This window comes from Saimiri boliviensis, chromosome 11, assembly GCF_048565385.1.
Source record: "Saimiri boliviensis isolate mSaiBol1 chromosome 11, mSaiBol1.pri, whole genome shotgun sequence".
NCBI classification, from domain to species: Eukaryota; Metazoa; Chordata; class Mammalia; order Primates; family Cebidae; genus Saimiri; species Saimiri boliviensis.
Genome location: NC_133459.1, coordinates 57,528,124 through 57,545,451, shown reverse-complemented (window position 1 = coordinate 57,545,451; position 17,328 = coordinate 57,528,124). Strand labels below are relative to the sequence as shown.

General features: G+C 43.5%; 1 long non-coding RNA gene across 1 annotated transcript; it reads left to right on the top strand.

Moving 5' to 3' along the window:
• The first annotated feature begins 365 nt into the window (after nucleotides 1–365).
• Nucleotides 366–15,372, top strand: LOC101043165 (uncharacterized). Its single transcript, XR_746149.1, has 3 exons — nucleotides 366–497; nucleotides 13,991–14,079; nucleotides 14,565–15,372. It is a non-coding gene; the product is annotated as an uncharacterized LOC101043165 (long non-coding RNA).
• Nucleotides 15,373–17,328: the final 1,956 nt, after the last annotated feature.

Genomic DNA, 17,328 nt, shown 5'->3' with positions numbered 1-17,328 from the left:
TTCCCGGGAGGGCGGACTAGCACTGGGTTGGTTCCCTGCATAGGACGCCGCGCGGGTGGTCCCACCCCCAGTCTGACCTGGGAAGTTGGAAAGGCCAGGGCTCCTACGTGCTCCCACTCCAACCCCAGGAAAGTCCCTGCGGCGAGGCAGTGACCCTCAGCCGGCACGCCCGCCTCCCCTGCAGCCGCAGCCCCGCCCGGGAAAAACGGCCGCGACCCGGGGCAGGTCGGTTCCCGCGGCTCGCAGCCTGCGGTCCCTGGCTTGGCGCCCCAGCGCCGCGCAGCCGGAGAGCGCGGCCCCTCCGCCCCGTGGCAAGGTCCCTCCCCAGCTGCCCTGCGCCTCTGCTGGCCGCGTGGCATCCTCTCTGCTGCCTCGACTGACTGTCGTTTCCGTGTCTTGGTTGTGGCCTCTGCCTCTGCCCCTTCCGATTTCCTTCGATTGCTTTCTACAGTTACTCAGAGCCCACTGTGTGCCCTGGACCGGACCGGACTCAGCAGGTAATGGGAAACAAAGGCATCTACCACTCTGAAGTTTCTCGGCATCTCCCCGCATCTTCTGCTCCATCGCCACTCCCAGCATTTGTCCTCTTCTTTTTTAAAAAAATTAAATCTAAAGGAACCTTTCTTCTGGAAGGCCTCACAGTAGAATTTAAAAGCCTACTTGTATCTGACTTCTAGAAAGTTGCAATTAAAATATACATCTTACCTTGACTCATGCCAAAAATGTAAGCTGTTATCAGCTATTAACACCTCAACCAGAATGAGTTTATTAACCTAAAGCAGACAGCTTTATTCTGCGGTGGTCACCTACTTGAGAGAAACTATTATTCACCTACTTTCACTTTTGTGCCACTCATTCATTCAAGGAAAAATATTCAGTCATTCAACTATTTATTGAGCACCTAGTATGTGCCAGCATTGTTCTTGACTGGCATTGGTCAATAGAAAATTAATTACCTATGACATTTTAAGTTTTCTAGCAGCCACATTAAAGAAAGTAAAAAGACACAGGTAAAAGTAATTTTAATAATATATTTAACCCCATATGCCCTAAATATTATTTCAATATTGATCAATATAAAAATTATCAACGAAATAGTTTACATTTACTTTTTTATGCTGTGCCTTTGAAATTTTGTGTGTATGTTACTCTTCCAGCACACCTCAGTTCCTGCTAGGAACACTTCAAATGCTTAATAACCACACTGGCTAGTGGCCACAGTGCAATTCTAGACACTTGAAGAACAACTATGTAAAGACAAAGGAAGAAAGTCAGTAAACTCATAAACAAAATTATCGTAAGTGGTGTTTCATGCTAGGAAGAAATTAAAGCAAAGGAATAACATAGAATGCTGGGCATTCCCTCACTTAACCCATTTGATTCGCCTTCAATTTGAATAATAGTATATAACAATGTTATATTACAATTTTACAGCTGTGAAAACTGAGGCTGAGACACAAAGCAACTTGTCCAAGTGCTTATACTTGGTAAATTCAATGTCCAGGATTCAAATCCCAGCCTGACTGCCTTCCATGCTGGTTCTCATTACCCTACAGGTCCAGGTCATAAAGAAGACAGAGGGCAGGGAGGAGTTGAATGGCTTTGGGGTTTAAACTTTTGAGCACTGAACTAGGAATTTGGTGCTGCTGTGTGTTACTGATTAGGTCTCATGACCTCTGCGCCCTCCTCACAAATAACATGGAGGACTTGGCCTTTTTCACTGGCCCATCCACAAAGGGAACAAAACAGTCACACTTTTCATCCTCAGATGTACCTGCTTTTACAGAGGTTTTGTGCAAAGCTCAAAGTATTTTTTTCCTCAGTTCAGGGCGACTGAACTAGGGTCTAAAGATGATGGGGACAACATTGCACAGTGCTAGATGCAGGGGCTTTGAGTGGTGGTTAGCTGGTCATCCTAGCTGTGGAACTTGAACTGTTCTGACTTTCAATTTTCTCTATTTTAAAACAGGTATCTACCTCCTGGCATATTTGTGGAAGGGAACCGGAATGTTGCATGTGAACATTTAACATAGCAACTAACACATAGTAATCACATGGACAATAAACATTGGCCATTATATTAACAGCCCCCACGGATATTATACCTGTGGCATTAGAAAGACTTGAATTTGAGTCTTACATCTGTCACCTACAGCCTGTGTGACTTAAACAAATCAATTAATATTCTATTTCGTCTGAAAAATGGGAACAAGAACATTATTTGTACAATCTGCCACAGTGTCTTCATAAATGTCAACTAAGATTCTGTATGTAAATGTGATTGGCAAGCTGTGAAGTGCTGTGCCCATGTTGATTAATCTTGGTAGTTACTTTTCTGTCAAGACTTCATATTTGGTCCTTTGCAGATCTGAACTGCCTCATCATTGCCTTTGTAGCAGAAAACCGAGAACTCAATCTTGTTTTTCTTTGTACCAGCAGTGCTCATCAAAACATTTTGTGTGCCAGTGCGCCCAGATAATTAAAGTTAGGAGTCAGAGGATCTAGTTTGGCCTCTGCTACGCACTGGAGGTGTAATCTTAGACCAGTCATTTAACTTTTCCGAGCTGTTTTCTTAGTCTCTAAATAAGAATAGTCTTAGTATTTCTTTTCTATTTATTGGGGTTATTCAGGATGATAAAAGATTAAAAGCCTGTTGAACAACATCCATTTCTAGAAAGGCTGAGGGGAACATTCCTAAGCATTATTCCAAGTAGGCAGCATGTCTTCCCTCCTGGCAGCTCTTACCCTTGCAAAGCAGCCTCCTAGAACTACTTATGGTTTCCTGTATAGGTCTCTGCTGTTTCATTCCTCGGTGCTTGCGTACTCTGCACAGGCTGGTTCCTCTGCTTGGAATTCCCTTCTCATTTCCTCATCTTAGAACCTTACTGCTTATTTACAGGATGCCTAAGAAACTCATTTTCCAAAATCCAGCTTCAAAGAGTCCTCTCTCTAAAACCCATTTAGACCCATCCAACCAAAGTCAATCACCGCCTCTGCTCTGTGTCCCACAGTAACCAGTAAAGACTGCCATCGTATCTCTCATCACCCTGCAGTACGGTTGTCATTTAATCATTCCTTTAATGGCAGCAGTATAGCACAGTGAAGAAGCACATAGGCCCTGGAAACTGGGTTCAAATCCCAACTCTCATACTTAACTAGTTGTGTTGGAGAAGTGACTTACTCTCTGTGCCTCCTTATCTGTGAAGCAATGATAATGACACCTCTTTCATACAATTGTTGCTGAGAAGAGACACATTAAACCCTTAGAATAGTGTCTGGTGCATAGCAGATGCTCTGTAAACCTCAACTTTCATTAATGTTTCTGTCTTTCTTATTTGACACTAAGGACTTATCCTCAGTGCCTAAACAACCCCCTGACACACAGGAAGAACTCAACGAATGATTGTTGAACTTATGACTCAGAGAATCCCACATGCCATGAATTCCTGTGTCTCTATTCAGTCCTCTCCCCTACCCCCTGGATCCTGTCTGCTCTCCACTTTTCCTTAGAAACAGGTCTTGCAGCTTCTGCTTTCCATTCAGCATCAGCTCTGTTTTCTTGGCCAGGAGTTCCCCCATCTCCTGCCCCATTTCCTATTTGGCTTTCTGACTCAGATTCTTCCTGTCCCACCCAGCAGAGAGGCCCACTTCTGACCCAACCTGCTAAGACATTGTTTTTTCCATTTATTCTCTGCTTTGATCCCTCCAGATTCCATTAATTTTATCAGAGGTCTTCTGCCAGGGGTTTTAAGGTCCCCACAACCACGAATTTATCTTCTCACTGCTTGCCTGGGCCTTTCTCTGAGTGTGGCAATCCCTTCACCATCTTATCCACCTACCTATTTACCCACCCATTCATTCCACTGCCCAAATTATCCACCTATCTACCACTATCCCTTCAACCACCTACTTACCCATCCACCTCCCCACCCACCTTTTCATTCATCCATCCATTTGTCCACCTAGGCATTCAATTAACATTTACTGTGTATCTATCACTCTCCAATTACCATATAGAACACAGACTTGGACAAAAAGAAAAGCTGATCTTTAACTCCTTGTAATTTTTAAACTACGAAAAGACACTAGATAACTGAAGAACTATTCTTTGTGGCAGAAGACAGTTTGTGCCATATGGGTGCTATCGTCGGCTTCTAAATTAAGCTTCAGGGAATCCAAACTTCTTAAAATTGTAAGCAAAATGGTGTGCGTAAGAGGGTTTGTGTGCTTCTTTATATATATACATGGGCATTTCTCAAGGGAGAGCCTCTAGGGCTCTATGACATTATCAAAGGAGATTCCCAGGAAATACCAGGGGCTGGATAAGGAAAAACCTGGGGAAGAAATAGCTTTAGTTTAGGGGTTTAAAGGGAAAGAAATGGAAACTAACATTTATTTCAGACCCTCTATGTGCCAGATACCACTTCTAGTGTAGCAACCTTAGATGTGTCCTTGTTTAGAATATGGCAATGGGTGAGAAACAAGGTGGAGGAAGCTAGCCTTTATTAAGTATTGGGCTAGACAGCATCCTTTTATTATTTTATTTTAAGACAGAGTCTCGCTCTGTCACCCAGGCTGGAGTGCGGTGGTGCAATCTCAGCTTACTGCAATCTCCACCTTCCAGGTTTAAGCAATTCTCCTGCCTCAGCCTCCTGAGTAGCTGACATTACAGGCTCATGCTACCATGCCCAGCTAATTTGTTTGATTTTTAGTAGAGACAGGGTTTCACCATGTTGATCAGGCTGGTCTGGAACTCCTGAACTCATGATCCACCCGCCTCAGCCTCCCAAAGTGCTGGGATTACAGGCGTGAGCCACTGTGCCCAGCCGGCAGCATCATTTTATTAATGCGTATAGCAACCTTTCAAAATAGGTAGTCATGTGCAACATAACATTTTGGTTAATGGCTGACTGCATATATGAAGGGGGCCCCATAAGATTATAATACCATAGTTTTATGATTATAAGATTGTAATACGTTCTCTGTTATAGATGCACAAATATTATTGTATTATAATTGCCTATAATATTCAGTATAGTAACATGCTGTACAGGTTTGTAACCTAGGTGTATAGTAGGCTACACCATCTAAATTTGTGTAAGTACACATTATGATGTTCCCACAATGACAAAATCACCTAAGGACACATTTCTTAGAATGAATCTTCATTGGTAACTGTCACATGACTGTATATTATCTGTATCTTACAGAGGAAGACACTTGGAGGTAAAGTGAGGCCCACACTCCCACAGTCTTGAGGTGTAGAGTAAAAAAGGTTTGCAATGAGGTCATTTGGGCTCTAGGGCCCATGATCTCTGTGTCTCTCCCAGGGCTTCCTGTGGATCAACTATGTCACTGTGTAAGTGCTTTACAACTGTAAAACACCACTCAGAGTGAGAGAAGATGGTGTTTTCTGTGCTGTGAGAACATTAAAGGGTTTTGCAAGCCTAAGGAATTGCTGTCATTGAATTTTCAACAACCTCCAAAAATAATGACCTTTTCCTGCAGATTCAGGCTATGTAAAAGGTCAACGAGTCTTGGTTCTCACCCAGAGAGTGTTATCACAGCAGTTTCCAGGAACAAGGCTGGGCACAGGGCAGTCACTCAGCAAGCACTTGTGGCTGGGTCTGTTGGCAGAAAGGAGCCCTCAGCCTCCTTCCAGCCTCTGTGGGTCCCCTCTTGGGGGTTCTGCCTGGGGAAGGTAGGAGAGTGCTCCATCACAGCCAGCAGAGGAACTGTCACCTCAAAACCACCCCACTGCCTGGAGCCATGGGCATGACCAGCAGAATACACACTTCTTTCATATCTGGAAATTTCTAGAACTTCAAGAAAGCTTATGTCCAATTCAGCTGCCCACCCAGAGTACACCCCTTGCTGCCTAATATTCACCCACTCCCTCTGTGCATGAAATAATTCAAAATCCCTGGACTTCTTGCAAGGGAGAAATTGAACTAAGTGACCTCTAAGCATCCTTCTAGTCAGAGAGGACTCAGATGAATTAAGGGAGAAAAAATTTTTTTCAACTAAAATTATTTTCTCCTTGAAGGCAAGGACCATATAATCTGTTGATTTGGCCTCCTCACTCCCTTTACCCTCATGTTCCTGTCCATCTCCACAGCCGCCACCCTCCTCCAGAACACCACTATTATAGCCCCCAATCACCGCTTCAGCCTCCTAACTGCTCTCCCTGCATGTGTCTCACTATGTCCCAGCTGTTCTCAGAAGCCAGACTGGTATTTCTAAATGGATCTCCTTCTATCTCAGCCTGCTTATAATTCTTCCATTGCTGTCCTTGATGGATTTCAAGACCTGAAGATTTTGCCAACTGCTTGGCATTTCCTTTCACCTCTTCACACATCGTGCCCTTGTACCCTATGCTCTGGCCACCCCATCTGCACCCACCCACCTGGCTCTTCCCAGGTGCTGTTGTCCCTGTTCACTGCATCTCCAAGCCCCTCTCCACTGTAACTCCTTTTCAGCCTGCAGGGCTTAGTCACTAACACAGAGACGCTTTTCTTGAGCCCTTCTTCTTCTTCTTCTTTTTTTTTTTTTTTTTTAAGACAGAGTCTCACTCTGTCACCCAGGCTGGAGTGCAGTGGCGTAATCTGGGCTCATTGCAACCTCCCCCTCCCAGGTTCAAGCGATTCTTCTTCCTCTGCTTCCTGAGTAACTGGGATTAAGACATGCACCACTACACTCGGTTAATTTTTGTATTTTTGGTAGAGACAGGGTTTCACCATGTTGGCCAGGCCAGTGTTGAACTCCTGACCTCAAGCGATCTGCCTGCTTCAGCCCCCCAAAGTGCTGGAATTACAGGCATGAGCCACCATGCTGGGTGAATTCCTAACTCTTGATGAGATGCCTTCCTCTGTTGCTACTGCACCCACAGTCCTCTTCACTGCATATTGTAGTTTTCTGATGAGTTTTCTGTCTCTGCCACCGGCTGTAAACTCTGAGCAGGCTGCATCTCTGTTTGCTGGTTTGTCATCATACTCTCAGGGTCTTGCCCACATGGCCTAAAACCCTCACTGTCAGAGGTACTCCATGAACACGTTTGCACTCCACAGAGCAGGTATCTACTCAGAGGTGAGGTTAGATTTCTTTGCCCCAGAGCTTGAAAGGCCTCACTGCAGAGGGCCCCAAATGTGGAAACCATTAGTACCTCCTCCCTCTGCTCTTAAGTGAATTTGCTGGGGAGGCAGGGGGCCATGCGAGGCACCTGAATCATATTATAGAGCTTGGAACCCAAACCAGGCATAACTGAGTGGCCTTCCCCACCTCCAGCCCCTGTTTTCAGCCAGATGACCAGCACCCTGCCCTCTTCCCTGACAACATGTTTTAGCTGTGACAGCACTACTGTATGGGCAGGGGCAGTCACATTCGGAGTAGGAGAGGCAGCGAGTCACTTCAACCCTGGCATTCTGTCTGTCCCTTGTGACTCAGGTTACCACTTACCCCTGGGGCTGCAGGACACAAGCAGGGATCACCCTTTCAGTAGATATCAGTGATATGGGGAAAAGGTCAGGCAGTGCGCTGGGCTGCTGACTCACCGAGCCAGAGTTTCCCTCCCTTCTGTGGTTGCCTGCCTATCTCAAGGGGCATCTCTTCCCTCTCTGAAGCTGGTTCAATTCTTGGAATGGATTTAATTCAGGGCATACCATGGGGATATCCGTTGTCTACTTTTCTCTCTCTCTCTCTCTTTTTTCTCTTTTTTGAGACAGACTCTCACTCTGTCACCCAGGCTGGTGTGCAATGGTGTGATCTCGGCTTACTATAACCTCCGCCTCCCGGGTTCAAGCAATTCTCCTGTCTCAGCCTCCCAAGTAGCTAGGACCGCAGGTACACACCACAACGCACAGCTAGTTTTTGTATTTTTAGTAGAGACAGGGTTTTACCTTTTTGGCCAGGCTGGTCTTGAACTCCTGATCTCAAGTGATCTGCCTGCCTTGGCCTCCTAAAGTTCTGAGATTACAGGCATGAGCCACCAGGCCGGCCCCTTGTCTACCTTTTTAAAGGATCTAACATGTTTGGGAAGAAAGCAGGCTTTGGAGTCAGACACCTCTGAGCTGAATCTCAATTCTGCAATTTACTAGCAATTTACTAGCCGTGGCACCCAAAGCAAGTTGCTTAACCTCCCTGACTCTCAGTCCCTCATCTATAATGGGAGGAGAATGCCGCTTAACTTGTCAGATTATTTTGAGAGTAAATGTAGTAAAGTATGTGAAAGGCTTAGCAGAGTGCTTGGCAAACGGTGAACAGTTCTTAAATGGTAGGTGTTATTATTTGTACAAGCTGACGTCTTCATAGTTGCTTGATCTCTGGGGAACACTGTATCTCCCCATAGTCACCAGGCTCTGGCCTTCAGCTCTGCACATCCACAGTCATATGTTTGTGGCTTTGGAAAATTTAGTTGAAATGTGGTGAGACAGGAAGATAAGAAAAGAAGAAAAGGAAGTAAAAGTGTAGTGACTTCTTTTCTTAACTGTCTCAGATGCACAAACTGCTTCCTCAACTCAAATAACTCCTGGCTGTGTGTGTTTGAGCAGAAGCCAGATGCACGAGTGAACACGGGGGCTGTACAGGTAGTCTGGAGAGCAGGGTTTCATTGTGTCAGGCTTTCTCTTAGACAACTAGAGAAAGCAGAGTCTGTTAACTGAGAATTTGAAATACATGGATTCCTTTACTCTCCACTGAACTAAGATTGAGGTTCTGTGTTTTGGCTCCTGGTTCAATCTCTTCTCCCGCTTTCATTCAATGCTTCTACACCTCCAAATAGAGGAAAAACATCGATGTACTCCTTGGATCGACATGGAGAAGACCTAATTTGCTCAGTGTCATTTGGCAAGATGTTTAACCTCCCTTGTAACCTAGCTATCTTTAGCTTCCTTGATGCTATTTTGAAATGTCAAACTAGCAAATACTGCTTCCAGAATGGTTCTGATCTGGGATGTGACAGGATGCGTGGGGGTGGGGGCCAAGGAGGAGGTGGGGATGGTGAAGGAGCCTGCTGGTAGATGGTGAGATAATGCACTAGCTTTGCAACCACCAGGATTCTCTCCCTTCTACCATCTCTGCCACCTCCTCCAGGCCACAGACCCATTTAAGGGCGACATAGGGCATCGAGTCTCACCTGGGTCTGACCTAGAGGGATGTCTGCTTATCTGACTCTGGAGCCAGAAATGGACATCACATTAGCCAAAAGAGAAAGCTGACTCTCATGTGCCTGATCCACTCTAAAAATATTTATTCATTCACACACTCACTCACTCATTCATTCATTAGGTATTTATGAGTATCACCGATGTGCCAGCACTGTACTAGGCACTGGGGATACAATAGCTTGCAAAGTCTAATTAACATTTATTGGAATCATCTGGGGAGTTTTATTAAAATGCAGCTTCTCAAGCCCTGTCCCCAAGAGTTATCTAGGAGGCTTTATGCGGGCCCAGGAGTCTGCATTTTGAGCAAGTACTCAGGAATTCAGATGCAGATAGTCCAGGGTGTATGAGAAACCTTAGCCTAGCTTGCAGTAACATCTATTTCCTAAGTAAGCATTTCCCAATGTTGAAAGCTTGAGATATAGAAATACCACCACAGGCCTGTAAGAGCTCACAGTTCATAGTCTCCAGAAAGCAACAAAGAATACCATTTTAGGGTGCAAAGTACTTTGAAAGCAGAGGTACAAAGTGCTGATAGGGCTGCAGGGAGGAGGCATCTTGCTCTGGGAGAGCTGGGGAGGCTTCATAAAGAAGGGATATATGAGTTAGGTCTTGAAACATAAGAAGTGTTTCTCAGATAAAAAAAGAGTAGGTTCAGATTGTACTTTCTGAAGATGGACTTACCAACATGTATCTCCCATCCCACAAGCTCTTACAATGGGACTGGAATGCTTCCCACAGAGAAGTGAGGGGTCTGTGTTCTCCTGAATCTGGGTGGGGACGTGTGACTGCTTCCACCCAGACAGTGTAGCAGAAATGATACATGTGATTTCTGAGGCTGGGTCACCAAAAGGCCATAAGGCTTCTGCTTGGCTCTTTCTCTTTCGGGATACAACCCTCAGGAACCCTGAGCCAACATGTGAGGAATCCAGTGACTCTGCAGCTGCCATGCTGGAAGGACCACGTGGAGAAATCACATAGCAATAGACAGAGATGGTACATAATTCCAGTCCCCAGCCTTTGAGCCATGCAGCTGACACTGAGTGGGGCAGAGAGGAGCTGTTCCTTCCCAGTCTGACTGAACCACGGATTTGTCAACAAAATGCATGGTGGTTTTCTTTGCTTGTTTTAAACCACTACTTTTGGGGTGCCTTGCTACACAGCACTAGATACCTAGAACAGGCTAGAAGAGCAGTTTAAGAAGGGGAAATGACAGCAAGTGTGAAGGTGTTGAGGGGTGGAAGGGGTGTATAAACTGTTTTTGAAATTTGGAGAGAATCAATATCCTCATGCAGAATTTAGAAGTCTTGCTTCACTGCCGACTGACACGTGAAATCAAGCTGCATGTGTTTGCCCAAGAGGTGCAGGCTAAGCGCTTTCCCTAGGCCACGTGACCCACCAATTCAGTGCTGCCTCAAATTGGCATACATGATTTTAACTGTCATGTCTTTGCTGAGATGTAATTTTGAGTGTGGGCAGCACCTTCTCAATCCCTAGGAAAAGATTCATTAGATGTTGAAACAGAAGTGATTCAGGCATCACCTGGTCTTCCTGCCTAAGGTCTTGTGGTGCCAAGCACCGTGCCTGACACATAGAGGATTGTACAATGGTGACTGAGCCTGCTTGGGAATAGTGGCATCAGCCCTAGAGCTTGTGTCCCTGACTTGTGGGCTGAGAGTCCTGGGAATGGGAGGAGTCTTTACAGGTCACCTTCCCATCCATTCTTCCAATATCAAGGACTCAGTTCTGCTCACACACCTCTTCTAGCCACCTCTTCTCACCTATTCTTCAACTAGGTCTATATCTTTTCCTCAAAATTCCCACCCATTAAGCCTGGTTCTATCTTTGAGGAATAAGAATTTGTTTCCTTTTCCCTATGACCACTGTGAAGGCTTTGGGAAATAAGGGGGAAAACATTAATATTTTGGGACATAGAGGAAAACCATCAACTTGGCTAGGCTGAGCCACCCACCCTAGAATTCCCTCTCTGGTCTGTTTCTGGTTAGGGTGGGCCATAAGAGATACTCTTTCATGAGAGTTGTGGGTTGGATGGGAGGCAGAGGCCACTTTATAGCATATGCACACCATCGCTCAGGGATTCAATCGCACACTAATCTCGGTGCTGCAGTGAAGGGCATTTGCAGAATTAAAGTTCCTATTCAGTTGATTTTGAGTGTATCAAGTGCAGCTGGGCTTGCAATTGCTTTCTCTTCCCTGTGGGTCTTCCCTTCCTGATTGACTTTCCTGTGGCTTAGCCAGCTTCCACAATTACATAGGATAATTAATAATACTTGAAACAATAATAATGATGTTATTTTATTTTATTTAATTATCAGTCTATGTATTTATTTTTCATTCTTTCATTCACCTATCAATCAATCAATCAATCAGCCATCCCTCTTGTGGTTCTGCTTTGCTGGTTAAGCCCTGACGGACACAACCACCTTTCGGAAGACCTCGATGCTCAATTTTCCATGGCTAGTTGTGCAGCCTGACTTCCACCAATGTGCCTTTTACAACGTGGTTTTGAGTCCCATTATCATGCTGGCCTCTTTCCAAACATACTGCATTTTTATGCCTGTCCCTCTTAACAATGTATCCATTCAAGAAGCATTTATTGCATTACTGCTGAATGCTAGGGATCATCTGGGGGATACAACAAGAAACAAGACTCATCAATTTCTGCATTCATGGACTTGGGTCCCTAATTCTGAGACCTTATTCCTTGTAGGTTTACAAGACCTTATACCCTTGTAGGGTATAGACCAGTCTTACTAGCACTGGAGGGGGAAGATTGTTTGACCATCAGTGCCGTAAGTACCACTTAGTGCTAAGGATAATATCAGCATCATTATTTGATGGCAAGGCTGGACAATAGTTCTATTAACTTTCAGGCATTTAAAAACTAATCATTCCATATAAACTTCCTAGCAAATGTATGATGTAGACCTGATCCTTTCCATCTCTCAAATGACCCAGAAGACTGCATGGCTTGTAAGTGCAGAGTCAAGCAGTGACCCCAAGTGTATAAGACCCCAAATATCATGCTTCTGGTTGAATGACAAAATGTGACCCTTTCCTCCAAAGGGTTCCTTGAAGACAGCCAGCTGTCACCCATGTGGGACCCAAGTTTTTTTCCATGTTCTCTTGTTCCTGTGGGTCTAAGTCTCTGATAATCTTACTTTAGTCTCTAGTCCACCCTACAGGGAAGACTCTTGTGCTCTTCAAAGGCTCAACAAGGCTACTTGCTCAGACAAGAATAAATTATAAATGATACTGAGAACAATCCTTTCTGTGGTTATCAATTTGGGCCTTTGATGTATGATGAAATACGAAGCATGGGCTACTGTTCTGCTAGACCTGTGGGACTTTAAGAAGAGCTGTGTACCAGAGGACAGGAACTAGCAATTGTGAGCACCTACATTGGGCCAGGGTCTGTGTCAGCGATAACAGTAATAGTAATAATAAATATTAATTGTGTACTTTTGTGCCAGACACTATTTTAAACTTTTACATACATTAACATTTAACCTTTTTTAACAACTACATGAATTAATAACTTTTATTATCCCCTTATTACTGATGAGAAAACAGAAAGGCTTAGCTACCTCCTTAAGTGATATAGTTAGTAAATAGTTGAGATTTACTAACAAAGTTGGAATTTGAACACATGCTGTCTGATTCCAGAGCCTGTGCTCTTGTCAAAAGCATCGTGGCCCCTTAAAATCATTTATCTCGTTGAATCCTAAGAGCCATGTATGTGAAATGCCATCTCAACCCTGCTAGATCTTCCACAGCCAATGCTTTATTCTGGTAACATGCCAGTCCCTCCCTTTACTCAATAAGCTTCAGGCGGGGGCGGGGGAGGGTAAGGGTGGGCAGGAACTGTCTGTCTAGTTTACTGCTGCATGTCCAGGGCTTAACACAGCTCCTGGCACAACAACATAGCAGGCCATCAAGACACAGAAAAGAATACACATATTTTACAAATGAGGAAACCAAAACAAACCATGTGAGGTCAAAAAAGTAATGAGTGACAGAACTGAGGTTGAAGTCCAGATTTCCATGAGGCTAAATTCCATCCAAAACAATCTTTTGATCACATTTTCTTTCCTCCTATATATTGAGCTCACAGAGCAGGCCCTGTTACATACTAGATATTCAATAAAATGTGCTATTAAATGAACAAAGTGCCCTGTTCTTCAACTCTTCCAATATCCCATTCCTCCACCCTTTATCTTAGAATTCTATCTTTTCCATGATGCCAACACACAGTCTAAGACATGTTCTCCATGCTCACCCTTAACCCTGACCCTGTTGTCTCTAGCTACTCTTCAATAATCTGACATTTTTATGTCATGTTCTGCAGGTGACCCCATTCCCTTTTGGGAATGCCTGCTGTTTGACTTTACACCATCCTTCAAGATAATGAGGCCCACCTAAATTTTCCCCCTTCGGAACCTCTCAACATAGTTTTTGGTTTAATTTCTTGGAATCCATGTGCTATAGATGGGAGAGGTTTTTCCACTCTTCTAAGACATCAAAGAGAGAGTTTCTTAGGTTTTTTAGGAGGTGGGGAGCTTATGCCAAGAGAAGTATGGTAACTTCTTGAGATGGAACCATGTCAGACCCGAAGATTACAGTGGGAGAACTTCAGGTAAATGATAAAGTCCCACTAGAGAAATTAAAATTCTTGTAGGTCAGGGGTAGTTTGAATTGCTGGAATGAGCACTAACCCAAAGAGGCAATGCCTGCTAATAAAATGAGCTGTAAACCCACGTTCTCTGTCCTTCCTTCCCTCCTCCCTTTCTTCTTTCTTTCCTTCCTTCCAGGAAAAACATCCAGGCAAGTGGACAGCATTTGCAATAAGAAGGACCATACTCTGATTGGGAAGAGGTAAAGGTGTTTCATATGGATGGAAGTGAATTCAAGGGGGATAAGAATGGAGCTTGCCAGCTAAGTGGAGGCTGGCTTTTAAGACAATTGTTCTTAAGGCAATGGGGAGCCATTGATGAGATATAAGTTAGAGAGTGCTTATGTTAATTCTCAATTTGTTATTAAAATACTTTGAATATTTTAGGAGCATTTTTCGAGCTCTATACATACTTCTTATATTTTGGTGGTCTTGAAGTCATAGGGCAAAGCTAGGAGTTAATTTCAGTTCCATCTCATGGCATGACATAGCAAGTGATTTCTTATTTTAGGTCCTTAGTTTTCTCATCTCTAAATGAAGAGAAAGAAAAGCAAAGGATTGGCAAGCTTAACGTGCTCCATGGTTTTTCTTTGCTGAACTGTTCCCAGAGGGTCAACTAACCTTCAATAGGTGTGATTAATAAATTACAAAAGATAAATAGAGTGCCTTGAAAGATTTTATGTTTCTTTTTTAAATTTTACCTGTCTTTACAGCCTGCCAGGAAACCTGTCATTCAACCCTTCGCAATAAAACACCCCCTCATGAATGGAGTAAAATAAATCAGAGGTCGTGGGCTTTTAAACTCATGAAATGAAAGCCCAGCATGCATGCAGCCTCCCTCCAAATTAATCACCAGATTAAATGCAAGATGTGTACACCAAATCAATAGCTTGTGACACAGATCTCCTGTCTGTGCTTCAGGAAAATTCCATTTCCTTTCAGATGTTGTTGCTTGAAATGTCAGGAAGTTTCCATTCATCACCCGCCCTTGAAAATGCCACCATCACCATACTTCATGTTTTCTTGCTTTCTTTCTTCAGAGGAATCCAAGCACCTTGCAGAGGGAGCCCACTCATTGTCACAGACTCTCCTGGAGGCTGAAAGGGGGGCAGTATGCAGAAAGGAGAGGTGTAGAGAGGCCTGATTTAGAAATAACAAAACCAATCATAAAGAAGCCTAATGTCTTGTTCCAACATCTGAAAGAGACAAGATGCATATATTCTCTTAGGTGGGCAGCTTAGGGTAGTGGGAAGAACAAGGATTCAGGACTTTGAGAAACATGGATTTAAATTTTGACCCCCAACACCTCTCTGCACTTCACTGTTATCTACAAAACAGAGGAAATAAAAACACCATACATTCAGGACTTAACATCAACACTTACTAGTTGTGTAACCGTGGGCAAGTTATGTGACTTCTCTGTCTGAGCATCTTCATTTGTATATGAGACCATGGAGGTTAAATGTCCAACCTGCTGTCACTGCTCAATAAAAAATAGTAATGAAACATTTCCTCTCTCAATCAAGGCTAAATCCACTTTCTCGGCTCTTCAAAACTTGACCCTGCCATCACCTTCTCTGGTAACCCCTAGATTGAGTTAGATCCCTTTTCATAGTGCAATAATAATAATAATACTTTAAAAAACAGTGATAATAACACTAAAAACTAACACATTAAGATCACTTACTACATGACATGCTCTGGGTGTTTTATTTGGATAATTCATTTAGTACTCATAATAATCTTATCAGTTGTGTTATTATGTTCTATCTTTTACAGACGAAGGAATGAGATACATAGTGTTTCTATTACCTGCTCACTGATATCTTAGTCAGTTTGGGCTATAACAAAATACCATACATGGGGTGGCAATTTTTTTTTTCTTCTCACAGTTCTGGAGGTTGGGAAATGCAAGATTAAAGTGCCTGCAGATTTGGTGTCTGGCAAAGGCTTCCTCATTGATGGCTGTCTTCTCACTGTAAACTCACGAAAATGGAAGGAGTTCTTTTATGAGGGACTAATCCTATTCACAAGGGCTCTACCTTCAGGACACAATTACCTTGCAAAGGCCCCACCTCTTAATATCATCACCTTGGGGATTAGGGTTTCAACATATGGATTTGGGAAGAACATAAACACTCAGATTACAGCAACTGGAAAGCAGGGGAGTGGTCCTACCTCCCAGAGAATCCTGAGCATCACTCTGTCTTGACTATATGACCATGATAATTCCCCTTATATGGCTTTCAGCTCCACCAGACTGAAGGCTTTCCTGAAATAGGGACTTAGTGTAATCTAATTTTGTATTCCCAAAGTTTAGCACAGACTACGTGCTCCTTGAATTTGAAATGAAACAAAATTGACTTCTTATGCAAAGGCAATAGACTGCATTTAACAGAAAGGGCTCTGAATTGAGAAGGTGACATCCCCCATCAGAATGTTGCAGAGCTAGACGTTATTTCACATAGAAGATACTCAGCCAGACTGGGGCAAAGCAAAGACAACAGTAACGCAGACAACAACCCAAAACATAACAGAACACCCTGCAAGACCCCAAAAGCACCCAACCTAGAAAATGTAAGACCCTTCCCTTCCCTGCTGAAGTGGAAGACCCTTAATAGATGTTTAATGTGTATGTTCTAGAAGTTGCCATAAGAACCTCAGTGAATGGTACATGTGGTTGTCACACATGGATATACCCAGTAAACAGCAAAGGAAAACTTGGGTTCTAATTCCAGAGTGCTGCTGGCTCATCCATTCTTAACAAATTGTTGTATTCCTAACTCTTGTGTTAAAAAATTCCATGGGGTATTGTTAGAGATAGGCCTCAGGACTGAGTGGAACTCCCTGATCATTGCAGTCAAGATTCTGATGCTAATAGTCACAGCACAGAAGAAAAATAAAATGCCTGAAAACATATAGAACAAAGCTCAACTGAACTGACCATTACATTCAATTAAGTAATGAGATGGTTTTTCTACATTAACAAAAGTTAATACAATCAGCAATATCTAGGTTCAGTGGGGCTTTGAGGAAACGGGTATGCCTACGTCCTATTAAGTGGGAGTGCAGCTTTGGATTCTCCACCCAAACCTTGTTTCTGGGATTCTGTCACTCAGAAATACCAACACGTGTGCTCACAAATATATTTTCAAGCAGATTCATTCCGGCACCATTTGTAACAGTGAAACACCAGATACTTCCAAGGTAGGAAAATGGCTTAAAACTTTCATGGTATATTCATGCAAATAGTTAGGGAGCAACACGAACAAATACAATAGGTCTGTATGTATTGACACAAAAAGATGATAAGATTCTGTCAACAACAACAACAGAAACGAATCTTGGCTGCGCAGGAGGCCTCTGGCACTCTGCTCTAGCTCTTTGCCTGTCTGCATTGGTCCTTGCTTGTGCCACACCAGAGAAATAACTAAGTGACTATCTGGGATATAGATGGGAAGGGAAAGGAGAATAGAA